Source organism: Bombina bombina, chromosome 2, assembly GCF_027579735.1.
Source record: "Bombina bombina isolate aBomBom1 chromosome 2, aBomBom1.pri, whole genome shotgun sequence".
NCBI lineage: Eukaryota > Metazoa > Chordata > Amphibia > Anura > Bombinatoridae > Bombina > Bombina bombina.
This window is the reverse complement of record NC_069500.1, coordinates 593849213-593873263: the sequence shown is the minus strand read 5'-3', so window position 1 is coordinate 593873263 and position 24051 is coordinate 593849213. Positions and strand designations below refer to the sequence as shown.

The 24051-nt window shown below is 34.3% G+C and overlaps 1 protein-coding gene across 2 annotated transcripts in view; it reads left to right on the top strand.

Moving 5' to 3' along the window:
- The first annotated feature begins 17274 nt into the window (after nt 1-17274).
- Nucleotides 17275-24051, top strand: part of LOC128647917 (annexin A1-like) — an 85379-nt gene continuing 78602 nt past the window's right edge. Inside the window, exon 1 of one of the 2 annotated variants that reach the window (XM_053700603.1) lies at nt 17275-17315. The gene's annotated coding sequence lies outside the window, so the exon portion shown is untranslated. Of the gene's footprint in view, nt 17316-18123; nt 18267-24051 lie in introns of those variants that run through there. The other variant, XM_053700602.1, reaches the window with a different exon arrangement.

The following is a 24051-nucleotide window of genomic DNA, read 5'->3' as shown; positions in this document are numbered from 1 at the left end:
TTAGGGGAATATGGCTGCACCTCACTGACGAGGCCCACAGAAGGCCGAAACGATCGTCTGGGGTTGCCTTTTCCTTGTTCGGAGGAGAATTGCCTGGTATTTCGGGCTGGAATGACCATGTTGGCGGGATCAGGCTGATATACTACAGGAAAGTTTTCCTCTGTGAAAAGCACAATTGGGTAGAAAGAAGCTACTTCCAGGTGGTAACCGGGCCATAGAACAAGCTATTGATGCTGCTGTTCGTTCCTGGCAGATTGCTTCTCTTTCTGTTTTGCATATGTAAACTATAAATAAACCTAACTAATTATTTTAAAAAATAAATGAAAAATAAAAAACCCTACGAAAAAAAAATAAAAAATCTAACATTACTAAAAAAAACCCCACTAAGATTACAAAAATTAATAAACCAAATTATTGAAAATAATAAAAATTAAACCTAATCTAATAACCCTATAAAAACAAAGAAGCCACCCCAAAATAAAAACATCCCTAACCGAACAATAAACTATCAATAGCCATTAAAAGGGCCTTTTGTAGGGCATTACTCTAAATTAAACAGCACTTTTAGATTAATAAATTACAAAGTCCCCCCTAACAGTAAAACACCCACCCAACCAACCCTTCAAAATAAAAAAAAAAGTCTAAAAAAACCTAAGCTACCCATTGCCCCTAAAGGGGCATTTGTATGGGCATTGCTCTTAAAAAGGGCATTCAGCTCTTTTTTTCCTAATCTCCCAAAAAAATTTGCAGGACCATCTTCTTCTTTTTTGCCGGAATTGCGGAGCGGTCTTCCTCGTCAGTCTTGAGCAACATGGAGGGTCCTCTTCATATGATCGTCCATAGAGGTACCATTGCATTCCTATTGGCTAAAAAATTCAAATCAGCCAAAAGTATTAGAGCTGCTTACATCCTGCTTACATCCTATTGGCTGATTAGACTTTGATCAAATCAGCCAATAAAATGTAAGCAGCTCTCATCCTATTGGCTGATTTTATTTTTTTAGCCAATAGGAATGCAAGGGTACACCAATTTAAAAGGGGTACCTTGCATTCAATCTTCAGTGTGTGGTGGACAATCGCATGAAGAGGACCCTCCAAGTTGTTGATAACCGCAAACAAGGACTACCGCTCCAGATCCACACATCGGATCGGAAGACCACTACGCACCTCCAGCAAGAAGATGGTCTCGCAATGGAAGAAGATTAATCCGCCGGATGAAGACCTTTCGCCTCCTGGAAGAAGATGGATTGCCGAACTTCAGTAATGGTGAGTACCTATTTTGGGGTTAGTTTTATTTTTTGTTTTTGGGGGTGTTTTTTTTTTTAGATTAGGGCTTTTTATTTATTTTTATGGGCGGTAAAAGAGCTGATTGCCCCTTTAAGGGCAATGCCCAGTCAAATGCCTCTAAATGGGTAGATTAGTTTTTTTTTAGTTAGGTGTTTTTTATTTTGGGGGGTTGGGTGTTGTAATTTTAGAGGGGACTTTGTTTTTGTTTTTTTTAAAAAAGAGATGTTATCTTTAGGGCAATGCACTACAAAAGGCCATTTTAAGGGCTATTGATAGTTTATTGTTAGATTAGGGTTGTTTTTATTTCGGGCTGTCTTTTTTGTTTTAAAGGGGGTATTAGTTTAGGAATCATTTTTTTTATTTTGGATAATTTCATTTGTTATTTTCTATAATGTCCCTTTTTTATTTTTGTAATCTTAGATTTTATTTTGTAATGTTAGTTTTTTTTGTAATTTTTTTTATTTTGTGTTATTTTCGATTTGTATAATTTTTTTGTAATGATGTTTTTTTTGCAGTTTAAGCTTAGGTTTAGGTTTTATTTTTTTTACAGGTACGTTTTTATTTATGTTAAGGTAGTTAGTATATAGTAACTTTAATTTAAAGTTAGATGGGGTTAGATTTAGGGGTTAATAGTTTTAATTTAGGTAGTCATGATGTGGGGTGATGGCGGTTTAGGGGTTAATAGCTTTGGTCATTATTTTTAAACATCAACATTTTCTATTAGATAAGATACGCCCATCTGTGTAATTTTTTAGAGGAACCATAATTAATTATCCCTTATATTAACAGCCAGCGTGACTTGAGGTTTCTGCAAAGTAATCGTTATTACTATGTAGATCACATGACAACCATAGAACATGTAATTCTTTATTTAAATAAGGGTGACAGGGACAATAATATGACATCTTAAGAAACACAAAACAAAACATTTCAAATCAATTACCACAAAAAGATTACCAATGGCACTATTTACATATGTAATAGAACTCTATATCTCCTTGATAAGTAGTGTAATAAATATCTGACTACCTAGGATCACAGGTGCTATGTTTCAAAGATTGCTATTCACTAAAATAGTGGAAAAATCCTCTAGAAACAATACATCTATACAGCACTCATGGTTCTACAAAAATAAAAGTGAATTGTGTTCAACCAAAATGCTTCCAATGTGTATTATTGTACTGGGTATTATCCCTTATTGCAAGTTACAACATTATTTTTTATTCCAACTCTGCATGACTCATGCAGGCAGTTTAAGGTATGTTGCCAGAGTACGTTTTGATATTGTATAGGACAGCCCAAGTCAGCAATGCCTTTATTTTTGGATAATCTGTGCTAATACTGTCTAGCCAGACAGGATACAGTATATATCAGCTTTAAATTTAGGCAGAGTGACAGCCCATAAGTGTGTACCCTTGATATATAGGGGCCAATTTATCAATGTCTGTCCAACATGATATGCTGTAGCTTATCAAGTCCGACAGACATCGCTGAATGCTGTCAGCATTTAACATTGCACAAGCAGTTCACCAGAACTGCTTGTGCAATGCTGCCCCCTGCAGATTCCCGGCCAATCGGCCACTAGCAGTGGGTGTCAATCAGCCCAATCATGTAGGATCGGGTGGATTGTAGACTGCAGCCTCAGAGGCAGCAGACCAGTTATGGAGCAGCAGTCTTAATAAAAGTAAAACCTAGATCCCATACTCAGAGTTGTATTGTCAATATGCTGCAGTATTCTATATCTTGATGTATAAGTGGCTGTTTTTAGAATGTTTCCCATTTTTAACCCAGTGCTAATAAAGGTTATGTTTTAAATCACACCACACATTTTGGTTGAACACAATTCACATTTATTTTTAACACTCTTTTGTAGAACCATGAGTGCTGTAGATGTATCCTTGCTAGCAGATTTTACCACTATTTTAGTGAATAACATTTAAAATCAATGTTTAATAGGGGCTACTTTATCCCTCTGCTTTTGTTACTTATGATCTATGGATCTGCCAGGTGATTGGTGTTGCCATGTGGATCACCTGATAGGCCCCTGGGTTTGTGGCTTTTGGAACCTCAATTACCATTATAATAAATACATGCGGTGGATGACTGGCATTTTTATGATACTCATCTATTAATTAAAGGGTCATAAAATGTCTAAAAATCTCATTGTAAAGAAGCAAGCTCTTGCATTCCAAAGCAAGATGCAGTGCTAACTACCTAATCTGTATTTCCAAACATAATAATACCCATTAGAAGTTTTCTGTATGTAGGCCCTATGCTTCAGTAATTTCATACAGCTACAGCCATATCAATCTAAACATTAGATGCTCTCCAAAATGTAGAAATTTTCCTAGCTTTCAACTGAATATATATATCACATTTTTGTTATGTCAGGTGGGCTGTTATCAGCTATCTTTAGTCATAGGAAGTGATTCATAAAATCAGTATTATATTCAGAACAATGGAAGTAATTGTAAAGTGTTGTATGTGTTATAGCAAGAATAACAAACGCAACCAGGTAGTTTTCACAATATATGAATAGTTTAAACAAATATTTTAGTCTTGCTCAACCAGTAATTCATGCCCACTGTGTTTATGCATGCCATATCTATTTTACAAGGGGTGGAGTTGTTTCTCATTATTGCGGTTTAAAAATTTGTATAGCTGAAATACTTTGATCTTTTTGACTGTATATATATATATATATATATATATATATATATGTGTGTGTGTGTGTGTGTGTGTGTGTACAGTACAGTGCTTTTTTTGTTAATGAAAAGGTGCCAATACACAAAAAAGGTGCCGGTACTAATTGATTATTGATTGATATATTCTGCTCAGTAACTTTGAGAGAAGCAACTGGGCAACATTATTTACAATGTCTGATGTATTTTGCAGCCCTCTTGTTAAAACTAGAGTATTTACATGATGATTATAAATATTACCTATAACTAGTTGGGAGATGTGGGGGGTAATCAGTACCGGTGAGTACTACACAAAAAAGTCTTTTATATATTCATACTGTATATATATATATAATTGCAGAGATGTACTGCACTCACTTTATCAATTCAGCTACCTGGTGCTCTCACTGAGAAAATACACATAGTAGAGCAGAAGCAGTGAATCCCACGGACGGTCTCCGTGTTGTAGCCAGGATCCAAACAAGCAGACACACAGGATTTCTCATAAACACTCCGTTTTAATGGCAGTAAATTAACCAAATGTTTCGGCTCAAACACGAGCCTTTGTCAATGGTGTACAAAACCGAATGTTTGACAAAGGCTCGTGTTTGAGCCGAAACGTTTGGTTAATTTACTGCCATTAAAACGGAGTGTTTATGAGAAATCCTGTGTGTCTGCTTGTTTGGATCCTGGCTACAACACGGAGACCGTCCGTGGGATTCACTGCTTCTGTTCTACTATATATATATATATATATATATATATATTTATATATATATATATATATATATATATATATATATATGTGTGTGTGTGTGTTATTGCACTTTTTAGTGCTGCCTAGCTTAAATATCCAGGACCACAATTCAAACTGGAATTTATGCTGGTTCCTCGATTGAAGGGAGATCAATTACTTTTTTAATTCCCTTTAAAATGTATATTTTTGTGCAGTAACAAAGCTACACATGTTACACAGTGATTGTTGTTGTCTGTAGTAGCTCCTTTACACCTGTACCTAACTGGCCTCAGCAGAGGATGTAAAATGCTTATAAAAAGATATGTCTCTCAAGTTTAAAACAATTACATTTTCAATACTTTTAAGCACTTTTCTGTAGTTCACAACACGTGGTCATCGATCACACAATGCCTTTAGTGAGGATGATAACCATGTGTTGACATCCAGGAAGGGACGCTTTCAGATTAATAGATGCCCCTCCTGCACTTACTCTCACCAAGCCCCGGAAACCCATAAGCGCCAGATTGCAGTAAGGAGCTTAAGAGAAATGGATAGAGGGATAAGTATTCAGACCTCTAGGTATCAACTTACTTAAGCCCTAGAAACCCCCAAGGTCAAGGCAAATGTCTGTTCTTTCAAAAGGGGTGTCTTGGGGGGTGTAAATTAAAAGCACAATTCTTTTTAAAATACAGCCCCTATAAAAGTTTTTTGTTTTCAGGTGAACACTTTGATAATAGTGATCTTCTGGTGGGACTAAGGGGGATATTTATCAAAGCGTCAACTGAAAATACTCTTGAATCCTGCATCGTATTTGGTGGCGAGATTAATCCACCGTAGTTATCAAAACGTCAAGATCGTCAGATGTTGAAATTTGTGACGTGATATACGCTCCCGCGATCTCAATGCGATGTAGATCGATGCTTGTGTCATTACAGATGTTTCAAATTCACATTCGACTTTATTTGACCCTTTCCCCAATTTATCAAACATTTAACAGGTCTGTTCCGACGCAACGTACCTCGTTTTCAATCCGCCACCCTTGAGGCCGCAGATGCCATAGAAATCAATGGGAGTCTGAAAACATAGAAAGCTTATGTGCGATGCTGTAAGAGAATGAAGTATATTACATAATAAAAGTAAATTAGAAACTTTTTTAAAATTGTATACCCTTTCTAAATCAAACAACTGCTCCACATTTGATGCACTTGTAGATATAGGGATACAAATGAAAAATACATTAGTACTTATGGATTATGTTACAACTTTGTCTCTTATTACAAAGCAAATAATATTATTTCAACTTGTTGCACTAATACATATACAGGGAGTGCAGAATTATTAGGCAAGTTGTATTTTTGAGGATTAATTTTATTATTGAACAACAACCATGTTCTCAATGAACCCAAAAAACTCATTAATATCAAAGCTGAATATTTTTGGAAGTAGTTTTTAGTTTGTTTTTAGTTTTAGCTATTTTAGGGGGATATCTGTGTGTGCAGGTGACTATTACTGTGCATAATTATTAGGCAACTTAACAAAAAACAAATATATACCCATTTCAATTATTTATTTTTACCAGTGAAACCAATATAACATCTCAACATTCACAAATATACATTTCTGACATTCAAAAACAAAACAAAACAAATCAGTGACCAATATAGCCACCTTTCTTTGCAAGGACACTCAAAAGCCTGCCATCCATAGATTCTGTCAGTGTTTTGATCTGTTCACCATCAACATTGCGTGCAGCAGCAACCACAGCCTCCCAGACACTGTTCAGAGAGGTGTACTGTTTTCCCTCCTTGTAAATCTCACATTTGATGATGGACCACAGGTTCTCAATGGGGTTCAGATCAGGTGAACAAGGAGGCCATGTCATTAGATTTTCTTCTTTTATACCCTTTCTTGCCAGCCACGCTGTGGAGTACTTGGACGCGTGTGATGGAGCATTGTCCTGCATGAAAATCATGTTTTTCTTGAAGGATGCAGACTTCTTCCTGTACCACTGCTTGAAGAAGGTGTCTTCCAGAAACTGGCAGTAGGACTGGGAGTTGAGCTTGACTCCATCCTCAACCCGAAAAGGCCCCACAAGCTCATCTTTGATGATACCAGCCCAAACCAGTACTCCACCTCCACCTTGCTGGCGTCTGAGTCGGACTGGAGCTCTCTGCCCTTTACCAATCCAGCCACGGGCCCATCCATCTGGCCCATCAAGACTCACTCTCATTTCATCAGTCCATAAAACCTTAGAAAAATCAGTCTTGAGATATTTCTTGGCCCAGTCTTGACGTTTCAGCTTGTGTGTCTTGTTCAGTGGTGGTCGTCTTTCAGCCTTTCTTACCTTGGCCATGTCTCTGAGTATTGCACACCTTGTGCTTTTGGGCACTCCAGTGATGTTGCAGCTCGGAAATATGAGAAAAAGGGTGTGCTCAATCTGCGCTGGGAAAGTTACCAATAGACCACTGGGTAAATGGAGTATCCTCAAACTCCACAAAAAAGAACACAATCATACAATAGTAATAAAAATATTACTATAATAACCCCTGGCGCTAACGTGTAGCTTAAATTGGTAGAGCAAAAGGTTCTAATTAATATATACTATGAACAATAGATTCCTTAGTGCGCTTAAAGATGAATTAGAGTAGTGGTGCAAGTAAAAAATTAACAAATTTTATTACAATCTTAATCGTGCAAAAATTACTTTTAAAACCAAATTTATCAAATGACACTCTGATCAGGCGTTTGACAGTGTAGTATCAATAAAATCCCTAAAAACTCAAATAGATAAAATTGCATAAAAATAAATAACATAAATAAAATAAATAACAATGAAAATGAACAATCACTATAACAAATGATTATTTCAAAGTGGAGAACAAAGATCCCATTGGGAACCAAGGAAGATCCACGTCAGCTGGAAGTTAGTGATGTTTAACCGGAGCTGTAACGAGATTTGAGATCCAAATGAACAGACAGGAAGAGAGCCAAATTTAAGGTGTTCACTTATTACTTACACCAAAAATGTTCTCTGAAGTCCCAGCTGTCTCTCTATAGCGGTCCTGGATTAGATCACTGCTGGATGGATCACCGAAAAAAGAAATCCCTTGTTTTTCACAATCCGTATCAGCACTCGCGCCAGACAGACCAAACAGTGCTCTGGGTCTCTGTGCGGTCTCGACGCTGGCAATTAGTTCCAGTCACCTGTGTGTTAGAAGAGTGGGCGGAGCAACGCGTTTCAGCCCGGTCTGGGCCTTTGTCAAGCTCCTGATAGATGGGAGGTCAGGTCTTTTAAACCGTCACTCCTGCATATGATTGGTTAAGCATTAATTCAAAAAGAAAATTGCGGTACAGATACAAAAATGATACAATTTTACTATTGTTACTTTCAGCTCTTATTCATAATACATTTAAAGATGCACAATTTGCCTTTCAGGTTTCAGCTTATTTGATGATTAATTTTAAATTCTTTTAAAAATAGCAATCATTTTTACTTGTAATGGATTCGATACATAAAAACACAAACATGCAAAAGGGGGAAATTTATTTTCATTTTTCACTTGCACCCCCTATATCATCTAGCCTAAAGCACACCCCGCAGGGAAAGAGTGGGTTATAATAGTAAGAATCAAAGACAACTCTCTGCGCCAATTATATCAATTCTTATTACTTCTTAAGTATATCCTGATAGACAACCATACAGTAATCCAAACGGATATCTTGAACAAAAATAATTTTAAATCCACAATTAAAAATAAAAATTTAAAAATTTAAAAGGAAAAGAAACGGAATTTATTCTCGAAGAAAGCACCCTATATCGAAATCTAAATTTAGGCCATTTGGTTTAAGCGATTTTAAATCGAAAATCCATTTGGTCTCCTTTTTAAGTAATTCTGAATGTGCATTTCCCCCCCTCCAGTTCCTTTTCAACTTATCTATACCCATATATGAAAGACACTTCAGATCTCCCCCATTGCAGGTAATGAAGTGTTTTGGTATAGGGAGATCTTTGTTCCTATCTAAATCATGATTTTCAATCGACCAGATATGTTCACGAATCCGGTCTCGTAGGGGTCTCTCCGATTCCCCTACATATTGCTTGCCACATTTGCACTGTATTAGATAGATAACCGATTTATCTGAGCACCTTATAGTGTCTCTGATTTTATAGGATTTTCCTGTGATAGTTGATTTAAGTTCTTTTTCTTTTTTGGAGTATTTACACGCCTTACAGGTTAGGCATGGAAAAAAACCTTTTAAGGTGTTTCCTTTTAAATCTGTTTGTTTTTCTTTATTCATAATCTTATGTCTATTTTTGTTTTCGGTTGGTGCTAAAATTGACTTTAAGTTTCGAGCCTTTTTATAAATAATTTGTGTTTTTTTAGGGAGTAAGGAGCCTATTAGCTCGTCATTCTTTAGAATTCCCCAGTGTTTGTTTAGTATTTTTTCTATCAGAAATTTATTATTACTATAATTTGTAATAAATGGAATAAATAAATTATCTTCTGCAACTTGTTGTTTTTTTTTAGCGTTTTTTCTATTTTTAATCCCATTTTTATTCTTATTTACCAGATCACATCTATTTACTTGTCTTATTTCTTGTCTTATTTCCTCTATCTTTTTGTCATTATAGCCTCTATCTACAAATTTCTGTTTTAATTTTTCAGACTGACTATCAAAATCAGTTACATTTGTACAGTTTTTCTTTATACGTAGGAACTGCCCTTTAGGAATATTGTCAATCCATCTTGGATGGTGACAGCTCGTGTGGTGGATATAGCTGATATAATTGGCGCAGAGAGTTGTCTTTGATTCTTACTATTATAACCCACTCTTTCCCTGCGGGGTGTGCTTTAGGCTAGATGATATAGGGGGTGCAAGTGAAAAATGAAAATAAATTTCCCCCTTTTGCATGTTTGTGTTTTTATGTATCGAATCCATTACAAGTAAAAATGATTGCTATTTTTAAAAGAATTTAAAATTAATCATCAAATAAGCTGAAACTTGAAAGGCAAATTGTGCATCTTTAAATGTATTATGAATAAGAGCTGAAAGTAACAATAGTAAAATTGTATCATTTTTGTATCTGTACCGCAATTTTCTTTTTGAATTAATGCTTAACCAATCATATGCAGGAGTGACGGTTTAAAAGACCTGACCTCCCATCTATCAGGAGCTTGACAAAGGCCCAGACCGGGCTGAAACGCGTTGCTCCGCCCACTCTTCTAACACACAGGTGACTGGAACTAATTGCCAGCGTCGAGACCGCACAGAGACCCAGAGCACTGTTTGGTCTGTCTGGCGCGAGTGCTGATACGGATCGTGAAAAACAAGGGATTTCTTTTTTCGGTGATCCATCCAGCAGTGATCTAATCCAGGACCGCTATAGAGAGACAGCTGGGACTTCAGAGAACATAAATTTGGCTCTCTTCCTGTCTGTTCATTTGGATCTCAAATCTCGTTACAGCTCCGGTTAAACATCACTAACTTCCAGCTGACGTGGATCTTCCTTGGTTCCCAATGGGATCTTTGTTCTCCACTTTGAAATAATCATTTGTTATAGTGATTGTTCATTTTCATTGTTATTTATTTTATTTATGTTATTTATTTTTATGCAATTTTATTTTATCTATTTGAGTTTTTAGGGATTTTATTGATACTACACTGTCAAACGCCTGATCAGAGTGTCATTTGATAAATTTGGTTTTAAAAGTAATTTTTGCACGATTAAGATTGTAATAAAATTTGTTCATTTTTTACTTGCACCACTACTCTGATTCATCTTTAAGCGCACTAAGGAATCTATTGTTCATAGTATATATTAATTAGAACCTTTTGCTCTACCAATTTAAGCTACACGTTAGCGCCAGGGGTTATTATAGTAATATTTTTATTACTATTGTATGATTGAGCTCTGAAATATGGCCAAACTGGTGGCAAGTGGCATCTTGGCAGCTGCACGCTTGACTTTTCTCAGTTCATGGGCAGTTATTTTGCGCCTTGGTTTTTCCACACGCTTCTTGCGACCCTGTTGACTATTTTGAATGAAACACTTGATTGTTCGATGATTACGCTTCAGAAGCTTTGCAATTTTAAGAGTGCTGCATCCCTCTGCAAGATATCTCACTATTTTTGACTTTTCTGAGCCTGTCAAGTCCTTCTTTTGACCCATTTTGCCAAAGGAAAGGAAGTTGCCTAATAATTATGCACACCTAATATAGGGTGTTGATGTCATTAGACCACACCCCTTCTCATTACAGAGATGCACATCACCTAATATGCTTAATTGGTAGTAGGCTTTCGAGCCTATACAGCTTGGAGTAAGACAACATGCATAAAGAGGATGATGTGGTCAAAATACTCATTTGCCTAATAATTCTGCACTCCCTGTAGAGATAAAAATTAAATAAATACACAACATAATAAAGATAACTTCCTTTTAATTTTTTAAAAAAAAATCTATTTGCATCATGTTTAGCCATGTAATACAAGTCCCACTCTCCACTTTGCACCAATTATGACGCAAACTCCTAAACAACCCACACACTATTGAATTTTTCAACCACTTTTGATTGGAATATGCATAATCACATGATTTATGACATCATCCAATCTGATTCAAATATACATTTTAAACTATCACTAACAAATCAAATTGCTTGATACTTGTGTCATTGATCACTCATCAGAACTTGTAAGTGCCATTTGTTACATTGTGTATTATACTTTGAAAGTATGTATATGTGAAATTAGTATTAAAGGTAAACATTGATGCTGACATTAGGACACAAAGTGCAATATTTTAGACAATGATTTTAAAATTTTAATTGATGTTTGATTCAATATAATCTTAAACTGATAGCCCACCTAACATTAAACTATCATGAATCAGATACAGCAGAAATTAAAATCACCTCTTTGCTGTCATGCTATTTTCAATGTATTTCTTCCTTCTCTTGAATTTCTTTTTCAGTAAGAAATTTCATCTTATATGCCAGCCCATTTTACAACACCTGTGTAGGGGTGTTTTTTAAAACTAGATTGCAATCAGGAGAGGTTACACAGGTACAGAGAGAAAACTGGCCCAGCTCTTAAAATATCCATTGATTGCAAATAAATATATATGATACCCTGATTACATGTTATATTTGCAATTATTCCTGCTCATAATAATAATACATTTACACTATATACATATAGTGATATAAATAAACAGAGAGATATGAAAGACAACATTGTTTAGAACAAAAAAAAGAATTTAGGGACGTATAAATATGTTTGCAAAAGTTTTCTGACATAACACCCACACACATATACAGTATATATATATATATATATATATATATATATATAGATATATATATATAGATATATATATATATAGTATTTGCAAAGATATATGTACAAATTTAGCGTTAATAATCATTTTTAAAATAAAACATGAGCTAAAAGCATATCATGACTTCTAGAAATCTAAATACACATTAATTTATGTGATATTGATTTTTGAGGTATAAATGTAGCTATTTCTTGGACATTAACAGATGAAAAATAAAAGATTTGCTTTAGAGAAATGTGCTTGTTCATGAACAGTAATGAAATGGTATAAATAAAGTTGGGAAAAACCCGAATAACCACGACATCGATGACTGTTAGTTAACAACATCGCTGTACTTGACGTGCGTGTTTTTGCACATCAACGTTTTATAAATTTATAATCAAAAGCCCTAATTAATATGTGGATAACCCTTCTTATTTTGAATATAGAGTTCAGAAATAAAAAAACACATACCATTTGTTGCAACTTTATCTAATATTAATTAAAAAAAAAATAATTAAATGACAGGGCAGGGTTGCAATAACGTGGGTGTGGGACTTCACGGCAGGCAGGCACAATGGGTGATAGGCGACTGCGGTAGGCCTTGCTCTAGCTGTACAATATTTTTTTATTTTAATGCTAGCCATCACACACGTATTCCTTGTAGTGTTCTCTATATTGTGCACTGGCTTCTGGAGCTAATAGGGTGGATGAGTGGTGACTGGTGAGCAGTGTTGGAAGTGGCGAGCTGTGCTAAATTGAAGGATTTGCAGAGACAGGATAACAGGAATCAATGACCCAATGGTATACGCTTGCATGTAAACTTTAACACAAATATGCCATGATTTGCACACATGTTTGCTGTTAAAATGCTTTAATACTTTTCCCTAAACTTATAGTTTGCCCTTACCTATTTTGGTAACTGAAGAAATAATTTGAGATGCTAGGTCACTTTAGCTAGAACAACGGCAAAGGTTGAACTGCAGAAAAGGGATACTGAATGTCCAAAATATAGGCATTGCCATACTTTCTTAAAAATTACATTACCTGTCCTTTCAGCTTAATGTGTATGTGTGCATGTATGTATGTGTGTGTGTGTATGTGTGTGTACGTATGTATAACTATGTGTGTGTATGAACATATGAGTGTTTGTAAATGTATGATTGTGTTTGTGAATGTATAAGTATGTGTATGTATGAGAGTATGTGTATATATGTATCTGTTTGTATGTATGTACTGTGTATTTGTGTGTATGTATGAGTGTGTGTGTCTGTATGAGAGAGTTTGTGTGAATGTGTGTATGTTGGTATGACTTTGTTTATGAATGTGTGTAGGTTGTTGTATATGTCCGTATGATTTTGTGTGCATATACAGTATATATGAGTTTGTGTGTATGAGTTTGTATGTATGTATTTATGTATGAGTTTGGGTATATGTATGTATGAGTGAGATTGTGTATGTATATGTATGTACTGTACTAATTTCACTGCTTAATACAATACATTTATGTATGTATTTGTGTACATGAGTCTGTTTGTGTATATATATATATATGTATGTATGTATGCATCAGTGTGCATGTATGTATTTATGAGTTTCTGCATGTAATAATGTTTGTGTGTGTATGTATGTATGAGTTTGGGTGTATGTATATATGAGTGAGTGTGTTTATGTATACTGTATGTATGGACTGTACTAATTTCACCGCTTTGTACAATGTATTACTGGATGAGAATGTCGACCAATATATATATTATATAAATGCTATAATTACAATAAATTGTTTTTTTTTGTGTGGTTTTCCTGTTAAGAGGAAACGGCAGTAAATATTTGTAGACCCAGGCGGAAAGTACCCTTGGCTCAGCACCTAAGGGAGTCTCTAGGCATTTTTAATAGGCCATCAAAAAGTCCTAGATACGCCCAAGAACCCTTGTTTTAAAGCCCACAGGCCCCTCTTAAAATAAAACTCCTATATCCAGGTGATCACCATGATAATAGTGATGATCAACTTGCAGGAATAAATGTGCATTTATTTGTGTACAGGCTCATAGCGTCCCCTATATGCACACCAAATGTATATATATTTAGACCTAAAGGTCCTTAATTATATTAGAATAATCCCTTCTTCTTTTGACTATAGATTTTAGAAAAAAGCACACACAACTTCTTACATTCTTGTTTATTAAAATGTTATTAAAAATATATATTTTTTTCCACACATTTTGTTTTACAGTTCTCACATATCATAAAAAATACATAAAATAATGGTATAATTTGAATCTGCTGGGTCTGTCTACCTTACTTATTTTGTCCTGTCCTTAGGTGCAAGTTCCTGCACAGAGACTCTACTGTTTTTTTAACCTAAAGCTGCGTATCCTGACTTGTATGTATAATGGCTATGTGTCATTCCTTTTCTTATGTTTTAACAATATAGGGGAGTGTAATGTTTCAGCTGTTTTTACATTGTTAATAATTTGCTTATATTATTTTATTTTCAGTGCTATTCATGTTCAGTAATTAAAGATCAATATGCATAGAATAAATAGATGTATAACTTTCCAACTGATGCCATATTGCTTCAATATCACTGGATTGGGAGTCCCCAGCACCAAGTGTAATTGGCAGTTAGGGTGTTCTGGGTTAGCTTAGCTAGAACCTATTAGGTCTGAGTTCATATCATTTGAAAAGATCTTTAAAAACTGTACATTTCAAGATGACATCAAAAATAGAAGTACACTAGTAGCCTACAATAAATACCATTAAAGGGACATGAAACCCAATTTTTTTCTTTCATGATTTAGAAAGAGCATACAATTATTAACAACTTTCTAATTTACTTCTATTATCTATTTTGCTTAATTCTCTTGATATTCTTTGCTGAAAAGCATATCTAGATATGCTTAGTAGCTGCTGATTGGTAGCTGCACATAGATGCCTCCTGTGATTGGTTCACTGTGTGCATTGCTATTTCTTCATTAAAGTATATCTAAAGAATAAAGCAAATTAGGTAATAGAAGTAAATTGGAATGTTGTTTAAAATTATATGCTCTACCTTAATCATGAAAGAAAATATTTGGGTATAGTGTCCCTTTAAATGTGTTTTCAAGCAAATTCTCTCTGAAAATGATTTCAGTGCACTTTTGACTGTCCTTTTATTGCTATACAAAAATAAGATGCAATTCTCCTTGTAAAATTAGGGCATTGTGAGTCTGAGATTTAATACATTACAAATAAAAGCATAAAAATACAAATGTTTTTTGTGGGAAAGCTTTATATATCCGGATATATAGCTATTTTATCATCAATTACAGCTAGGAACGCATTAACTCATTAATAATTTAAATCTATATTAAAAAATAGCTATAGCGAAAAATGTTAATATTAACATGAAAGCACTGAATTATTTTGTTTTAAAATTTCAGGGTTTCTAATGCCTAGTAGTCTGTAGTAATGTGCAAACCCCATTTAATATTCCATGTTTTGAAACACATAATTTAACATGTAATGCTCATGTCTATGGGCTAGATTATAAGTGGTGCGCTATTTAGCACTCCTGCTCGCATGTTAACATCAATAGACTTTGGCTTTTTGCACACTCTGAATACAGAGCATATTATGGGCTCCATGTACGAAGCAGCGAGAGCTGCTCCAGAGCCCTTGCGGGGCAGGATCGCATTTGCGAACCTGCTTCCCGCAATGTAAGAAGCAGTGCTTCTTACACCCTACGTCCCCTCTGAGGTGGCGAGGGAAAATCACGAGAGCTCGCTCGCTCTCGGTGATTGATAGCCACTTCAGTCACGAGATTGGTAGCGCGATAGAAGGGGCGGGCATTACACACTGCAAGGAGTGTGTAATGATACATACGGGCTAGCAGATGAACAGATCCGCTGCCCATATGTAGCGAAGGCGCGTGGACAGCTTTGAAAGTTGCAAAGCTGTCCATCCACCTCTTAGTACATGGAGCCCTATATGTTGAAAGTAAAAAATTTTCCTCGCACAAAAAAGCCAAAGTTACAATATCCAGATGCTATCCCGATACATGTTAAATTCAATTGCGCTCAAGTAATCGAGTTTACTTTAAACTTGTAATACGCATGCTAATTCCAATTCGACAAACCCAATATCGCTTATGTACAACTGTTAGCTTGTGATACACACACAAACATAAAAGTATGGCCGAAAGTATGTGGACACGAGTGAGTTCAGGTTTTTCAGCCAGAACCATTGCTAACAGGTGTATGAAATCCAACTTATAGCCATGAAAGACAAACATTGCCAGTACAATGGGTTTTACTGAATAATTAATTGACTTTAAAATCAGCACTGTCATTTTATACAATTAGGTTCTTAAACTTTGTAGCAACAATTTGGGCAAGGCCCTTTCCTATTCCAGCATGACTGTGCCCCTGTGCCCAAGGAATGATCCATGAAGAAATGGTTTGACAAACTTTTTTGTTCAACATCAGTGTCTAACTTCACAAATGCTCTTTTGTCTGAATAGGCACAAATTCCCACAAACACGCTCCAAACAAATTTTTTTATATTTATATATATATATATATATATATATATATATATATATATATATATATATATATATATATATATATAATTCCAAAAGTAGACAATGGCAACAGCACTTTTCTTTAAAACACTTCTTCTTTATTAAAGTAACATTAGTTTACTACTACTTTTGGAATTATGTATGGGAGTATGGCAGGCCTCCCAGGCAAACGTGCACTGCAAAGGTAAATCTACCAGAAGCTATACCCAGTGAAGGGTTTTCCAAGAAAGTGCTGGACTTACTACTACATTTGGCTATATATATATATATGCTATATATATATATATATATATATATATATATATATATAAAATGAGTGTATATATATATATATATATATTATATATATATACATATAATGAGTATATATATATATATATATATATATATATATATATATATATATATATATATATATATTCATTCATCTGAAAGCTTGAACTGTATAATCTACTTAATCTATTTTTCCTACATAAAAAAGTCTCTAAACCCTTCATATTTGTATATGGAATAAAATAGAGTCATTGTGAAATCTTCAATGAGGTAATAATGAGTAATTTTTAAACAAGTGATTTGACAATGTTACTTGTTAAAGGTATAATTTGTTGCAATGTTTTTAGGTGTGGTCAATAACAAGTATAAAGCTTATATGTCTTTAGCCTGCTCTACTCCTTTTGCATTTACTTTTCGAGAAGAGGAGAGACACGAAAAATATTTATAAATAATAAAGGTACGTTATATTTAATTTAATGCTTTGTTTTACTGTTTATTTTGCATAATTCCTTAACAATTTAAACTGTCATCAGCATTTTTACTCATAAGGAATAATATAATCTGATTTGTTGTTTTAGACAAGAAATTGTCTAAAAAAGAACCTTATTATTATTGATATAAATATATAAAGTATAAATATATAAAGTAAAAATAATAGGTTTTAAATATTGATGTTTATCAATTTACACATTTACAATCAATTTTCACATTAGCAATTGATGGTCAACTTTGGGATTGTATTTACATTTTAGGGCAAATTCAGGGCAATTGGGATTTTGAGGTTAAAGAAATTAATGGATTTGCATTTTATTTAAAAAAAAATTAACTGCTAACCCCAAAGGTCTTTCTATAAAGTATTAAAAATTGATCTTATGAATGCACAACCCATTGCTATTAAAAATTAATGCTATAAAAAAGGAATATTCAAATGAGTTTGATTATTGTGAAACATAAAATAAAAAGCATTAATCTTACATATACACATGAAAGTGAATAGAGGTGTAATCCTTCAGCATCAATGTTCTCAAATATTTAGAGTAAACTTAATAAGCAGATCACCATAACTTACATATTAAATATAAATTCCAGATTGTTATTACTCATTAAATCAGAATACAAAGTTATGTCAGTCTGGTATTTTAACAGTTTTTTTTCCAACTGCATACAGGTATACCTCACTTTACAGCGCTTCACTTTACAGCGCTTCGCTAATACAGCGCTTTGTGGAGCTGAAGTTCAACCTCCAAAGATTTTGAAACAGTGCTGTAATCATTGTGAGATTGCAAGAAAAGGGACTGTCACCATTTTGTTATGCGCAGTTCACTCCGTTTACAGCATTACAGTGCAATCTGTGTCTCAGTGGTATAGTCTGACAAATTTTACTACAGTCATTGTCCTTATTTTACAGGTACAGTATTTATTGAATACTGTGCTGTGCTAGTGTTAAACTAAATGCAGCACTATTGCACTCCTAATATTTGTTAGTTCAAACATATTTTCAAGTTTTTAAACACACTGGCAAGTGAAAAGAAAGCTAAAACTGCCTTGTTTCACTTTAAGGCGGTTTTCACTTTACAGCGGGGCTCCGGTCCCTAACCCGCTGTATGAACGGGGTATACCTGTATGTGTAATATTTAACATTATGCCAAATTTCATAACAATTGGTAGAGAACATTTTGCTGTAGTTTTAGCTGAAAACCTCTATTGAAAAAAAAAATGCAAATTTTAAATTAATAACTTTAAAAGTACTGATGTAAATTAATTTTTAAGGACTCATGTTTCCAACCATAATATACAGGGGAAAACTTTGATCAAGGCAACTGGCAAGCTAGATCTCTCTCTAGTCCCCTAGAAATTAGAGGTAGCAAATTGTGGGGAGTAATCATATGCCAATTTGCCTTCCCTCTCCTACGCTATCCAAATTTTTGCTTTATTAATTTTATTATAGATTGTGATGACTGGTTGTCTAGTCCCTGAAAACAAGGGAGGGTTGGCAACCCTAGCAGTGCCTTGGGCGGCACAAATATTAACACTTAATATACCACATATATCTTAAACTTCATATATTATTATATCTATCATCTATCTATTTATCTAACTCTCTTATAGGTGAGGCTGGATTTAAGTTTTATGATAACTTATACTACATTATTACCTTTTAATTTTAAGTGGTAATATTAATTATAAGGTTTTGATGAATACGGGCAGTTAAAAGCACTAAAATATCCTTAATTAATTACCCTCAAGTAATAGCTCATACAAGTAAGTATTCTGAGTAATAACTTATCCCTATTTACGGTTTAAATTGACAAGTATATTGTGCAATTTGGTATTAAATCTTCCTACACGATAGGAGGTGGGAATGGTACTAACAGAGGCCAAATTATGTGACTATATAGCTTTTTAAATGACCCCATTACTAACAGGGTAATCCTACAGTAAACACCTACTGTAAGTGGTATAATTCATATTTTTTTAAAGAGGTTACAACAGATTCAAGGACCAATCCCATGGGCGTTTCCAGTGTTGGAAAAATACCAAAAGTGTGTTGCAATATTGCAGATTAGGGCTTTTATTTTACTTTGCCTAGTGAATTTAAGAAATAGTTTGCAGCACAAACAATAGTTAAAAAACAACTTAAATGATCTTTTACAATGAAAGAAAGTTCAATTAATTACATGGCAAATAAAGCTATTTAGAAATGTATTTTTGTTAAAAATTGTAATTAAGGTTGATAACTGGAAGTGTGGAAGTGGAAACTATAATTCAAGAAATCACGGACCCAAACTATTATCGACTGTAGATGTTATTTAAGCATAAAGTTGGCCGGTTTATCTAAAAGAATAAAAGCAATCTAAAGCATAGGGTTTGTTTGAATGTTTAATTAAAATTTTAATTTTTTTTTTTTACTGCAGTTTATTTAATAATTTATATATTTATGATTATTTTTGAATATGCCCTAGCTGTTCAGCAACTTTTAAACATAAAAATAAATACAAAGAAGCAACATATCTACTAAGCTACCAGTACAACCCCTCCACACAAACAGAAACACACACACCAATTACACATAACACATACACACACATAACACACACACACACATAACATATACATGCACATTACACATACACACACATAACACAAACACACACATTACACATACACACACATACACACACATAACACATACATGCACATAACACAAACACACATATAACACATACACACACATTGCACATACACACACATACACACACATAACACATAAACACACATAACACATACAAACACATAATACATACACAAACATAACACATACACGCACATTACACATACACACACATAACACATACAGGCACATTACACATACAGGCACATTGCACATAGACACACATAACATATACACACACACAACACATAGACACACATAACACATACACACGCATGCACACATCTTCCACATAACATAAACTTTGCTTTGGAATAACACATAACACATCAGTTAGTTATAACTAACAAAGAAGTCTACACAAATGGGTTGCATAGTCTGCAATATATTTACATTTGAAAATGGTGTTATTCAAACTCCGTTAGTAACATAGTAACATAGTAGATGAGGTTTAAAAAAGACCGAAGTCCATCGAGTTCAACCTATACCAATCTAAAATATATACAAAAAGCTCCAGTTAAGCTTAAATAATCCCACTAAAAGGTGACCCATTTAATACTAGCAATCATATCCATGAATTTTGTTTATAGACAGAAATGTATCCAAATAATTTTTAAATGCATCTAGGGTATTGGCATTCACTACCTCCTTTGGTAATGAGTTCCACAATTTTATTGCTCTTACAGTGAAAAAACGTTTCCGTTGCAGGAGATTAAATCTCCTTTCCTCCAACCTTAAATTGTGACCTCTGGTCACAAACAATTTTCTTGGAATAAACAGAGCTTCTGCCATCTCTGTATATGGGCCTTGAATATATTTATATAAAGTAATCATGTCACCTCTTAAGCGCCTTTTTTCTAAAGAAAACAGACCCAGTTTGGCTAGCCTCTCCTCATAGGTTAAATTCTCCAATCCCCTTATTATCTTTGTGGCCATTCTCTGAACTTTTTCTAGTTCTGCAATATCTTTTTTTGTGATTGGTCCCCAGAACTGCACTCCATACTCAAGGTGAGGTCTTACCAGGGCTTTATATAGTGACAGAATTATGCTTTCCTCCCCTGAGTCAATGCCTCTTTTAATACATGCTAGTATCTTATTAGCCTTTGAAGCTGCTGCCCTGCATTGTGCACCCATCTTTAGCTTGTTATCTATTACTATCCCCAAATCCCTTTCCTCCTGTGTTTGGCTAAGTCTTGTCCCATTTAAATAATACGTTGCCTGCTTATTTTTACTTCCAAAATGTAGAACCTTGCATTTTCCCGTATTAAATCTAATTTTCCATTTACCTGCCCATACTTCTAATTTTTTCAGGTCCCTTTGTAACGAAAGTTCATCCTGCTCTGACCTAATGACCTTAGTTAACTTAGTATCATTTGCAAAAATAGAGATGTCGCTATTTAATCCTAGCTCCAAGTCATTTATAAAAATATTAAAAAGAACAGGGCCCAGCACTGATCCCTGGGGTACTACACTGATTACCTTTGTCCAATCTGAGTATGATCCATTTACTACTACTCGTTGCTCCCTATCTTTTATCTAGTTATTTATCCACAAACTAACATTTTCTGCTATTCCCAGTCCCTTAATTTTGTGCATTAATCTCTCATGTGGCACTGTATCAAACGCCTTTGCAAAATATACGTATATCACATCAACTGATTCCCCTTTATCTATATTTTTACTTACTTCCTCATAGAATCTAATTAGAATAGTTTGACATGATCTATTTCTCATAAAACCATGCTGATTATAATCTTGTTTACACGAATACGCTCATCAATATAATCCCTTATAATCCCTTCAAATATCTTCCCCACTATTGATGTCAGACTAACTGGTCTATAGCTTCCAGGATCATCCCTACTTCCCTTTTTGAAGAGTGGCAACACATCAGCTTTATGCCAATCCTTGGGTACTTGCTTGAGGATAATGAGTCTTGAAAAATTAAAGGGACACTGTAGCCAAAAAATGTATGTTGTGATTCAGATAGAGCATGCAATTTTAAGCAACTTTCTAATTTACTCCTATTATCAAATTGTCTTCATTTTCTTGGTATGTTTATTTGAAAAGCAAGAATGTAAGTTTAGATGCCGGCCCATTTTAGGTGAACAACCTGGGTTGTCCTTGCTGATTGGACAGCACCTTTAAACAAGTGCTGTCCATGGTTCTGAACCCACAATTTGCTGGCTCCTTAGCTGAGATGCCTTCTTTTCAAATAAAGATGGCAAGAGAATGAAGAAAAATTGATTATAGAAGTAAATTAGAAAGTTGCTTACAATTACATGCTCTATCTGAATCATGAAAGAAAAAATTTGGGTTCAGTGTCCCTTTAAGAGTAGAGGTTTGTCTATAACAGTGCTAAGTTCCCTTAACACCCTTGGGTGTATTCCATCTGGGCCTGGAGTTTTATTTACCTTAATATTATCCAATTTGTTCCTGATATCCTCTATACATAACCCAATTAATGGTATGGGCTGGCATGTTCTATTTTGTTCCAAAGTATCATCAAATGGTTCCTCTCTTGTGTATACTGAAGAAAAAAACTGGTTTAGTATCTCAGCCTTCTCCCTGTCACTGTTAATCATGCTACCCTCCCCGCATTTGAATGTACCTATATTGTCTTTCTTAGATTTTTTGCTATTTATGTACTTAAAGAACCTTTTAGGGTTAGATTTAGAATCTTTTGCAATTCCTTTTTTTATTTTTAATTTTGGCTAATTTGATTGCTTTTTTGCATGCTTTGTTACATATGGAATTTTGAGTCTCTACTATTTTCTTTGAATAATTTAAATGCCCTACGTTTTTTCCTAATTTCTCTTAACACATTTATATTCAGCCACATTGGCTTGGATTTTTTATTTTTATTTTTATAACCATATGGTATTTGTTTATATGTATATTTATTTAACAAAGTTTTAAATGTTATCCATTTATCCTCTGTATTTTTTTTATTTTTTTTTATTTTTTTAAAACAGTTTTATTAAAGAATTTTGCATACAATTGGATTTAGACAAGTATAACTAGAACATGGTTTCAAATTATGTATACAATGTTCAAAACAAGTTTGTAGTTAGAAATATTTCTTATTATCATAATGAGCAGTATATCGATACATTAATATATAGACTACCAGTGTACCAGTATACCGGCTCTAATCTAAAAATAGATTACATTGATATCTAGCATTCCTTTTGCTTACTGAAGATTGTAAAAGAGTGTGTATAATAGTAAGTATAATAAACACAAGACGTCTTATAGGCCAATACTTTTCAGAGTGCACATGTGTACCTTGTCATTTACTCAGATTATATGTCATTTGGGATGTGATGGGTGCTATGTTTAAATATTCTTCCCATAGAAAGCACATTGAGTGATAATCGTCTTGTCGATGTGTCTACCCATAATGGTATTTTTCCAACATTCGGTTATGTGTAACTGTACGCTTCCAAACCTCCACTGTAGGGAGGTCTATTTTTTTCCAGTTTAATGGTATCAGCTTTTTAGCGGTGTTAATCATTATTGTCAGAAGCGATAATCTTAGCTTACATTTTATCTTGGGAAAATGTTTAAAAATTAAGGTCCATATATTAAAAGGTAAGGAGATATTCAGTACTTGCTCAATCTCTTTTTTAATTAATTCCCAATATTCCTTAGATTTCGAGCATTGCCACCAGATGTGAAACGGAGTTCCACTGTTTTGGCAGCCCCTCCATCATGTTACTGAGGCATTAGGGAAGAGCTGGTGTAGACGTGCAGGGGTATAGTACCATCTGCACAGCAATTTGAGGTTCATTTCTAGTATGGATATCGAAAAGGAAGATTTACTCATATGTGTAAATATATCATACCATGTTTGTTCTGGCAGGGGGCTTTCAATCTCTCTCTCCCATTTACTAACATAAGATGGTAAGGTTTTGTAGTGGGACGTTAGGAGCTGTTTATGTACTAATGAGAGGATACCCCTATTGGCCAATGGATTGGTGCACAAATTCTCAAAGGGGGTCAAGGGGCGGGTAAAGTG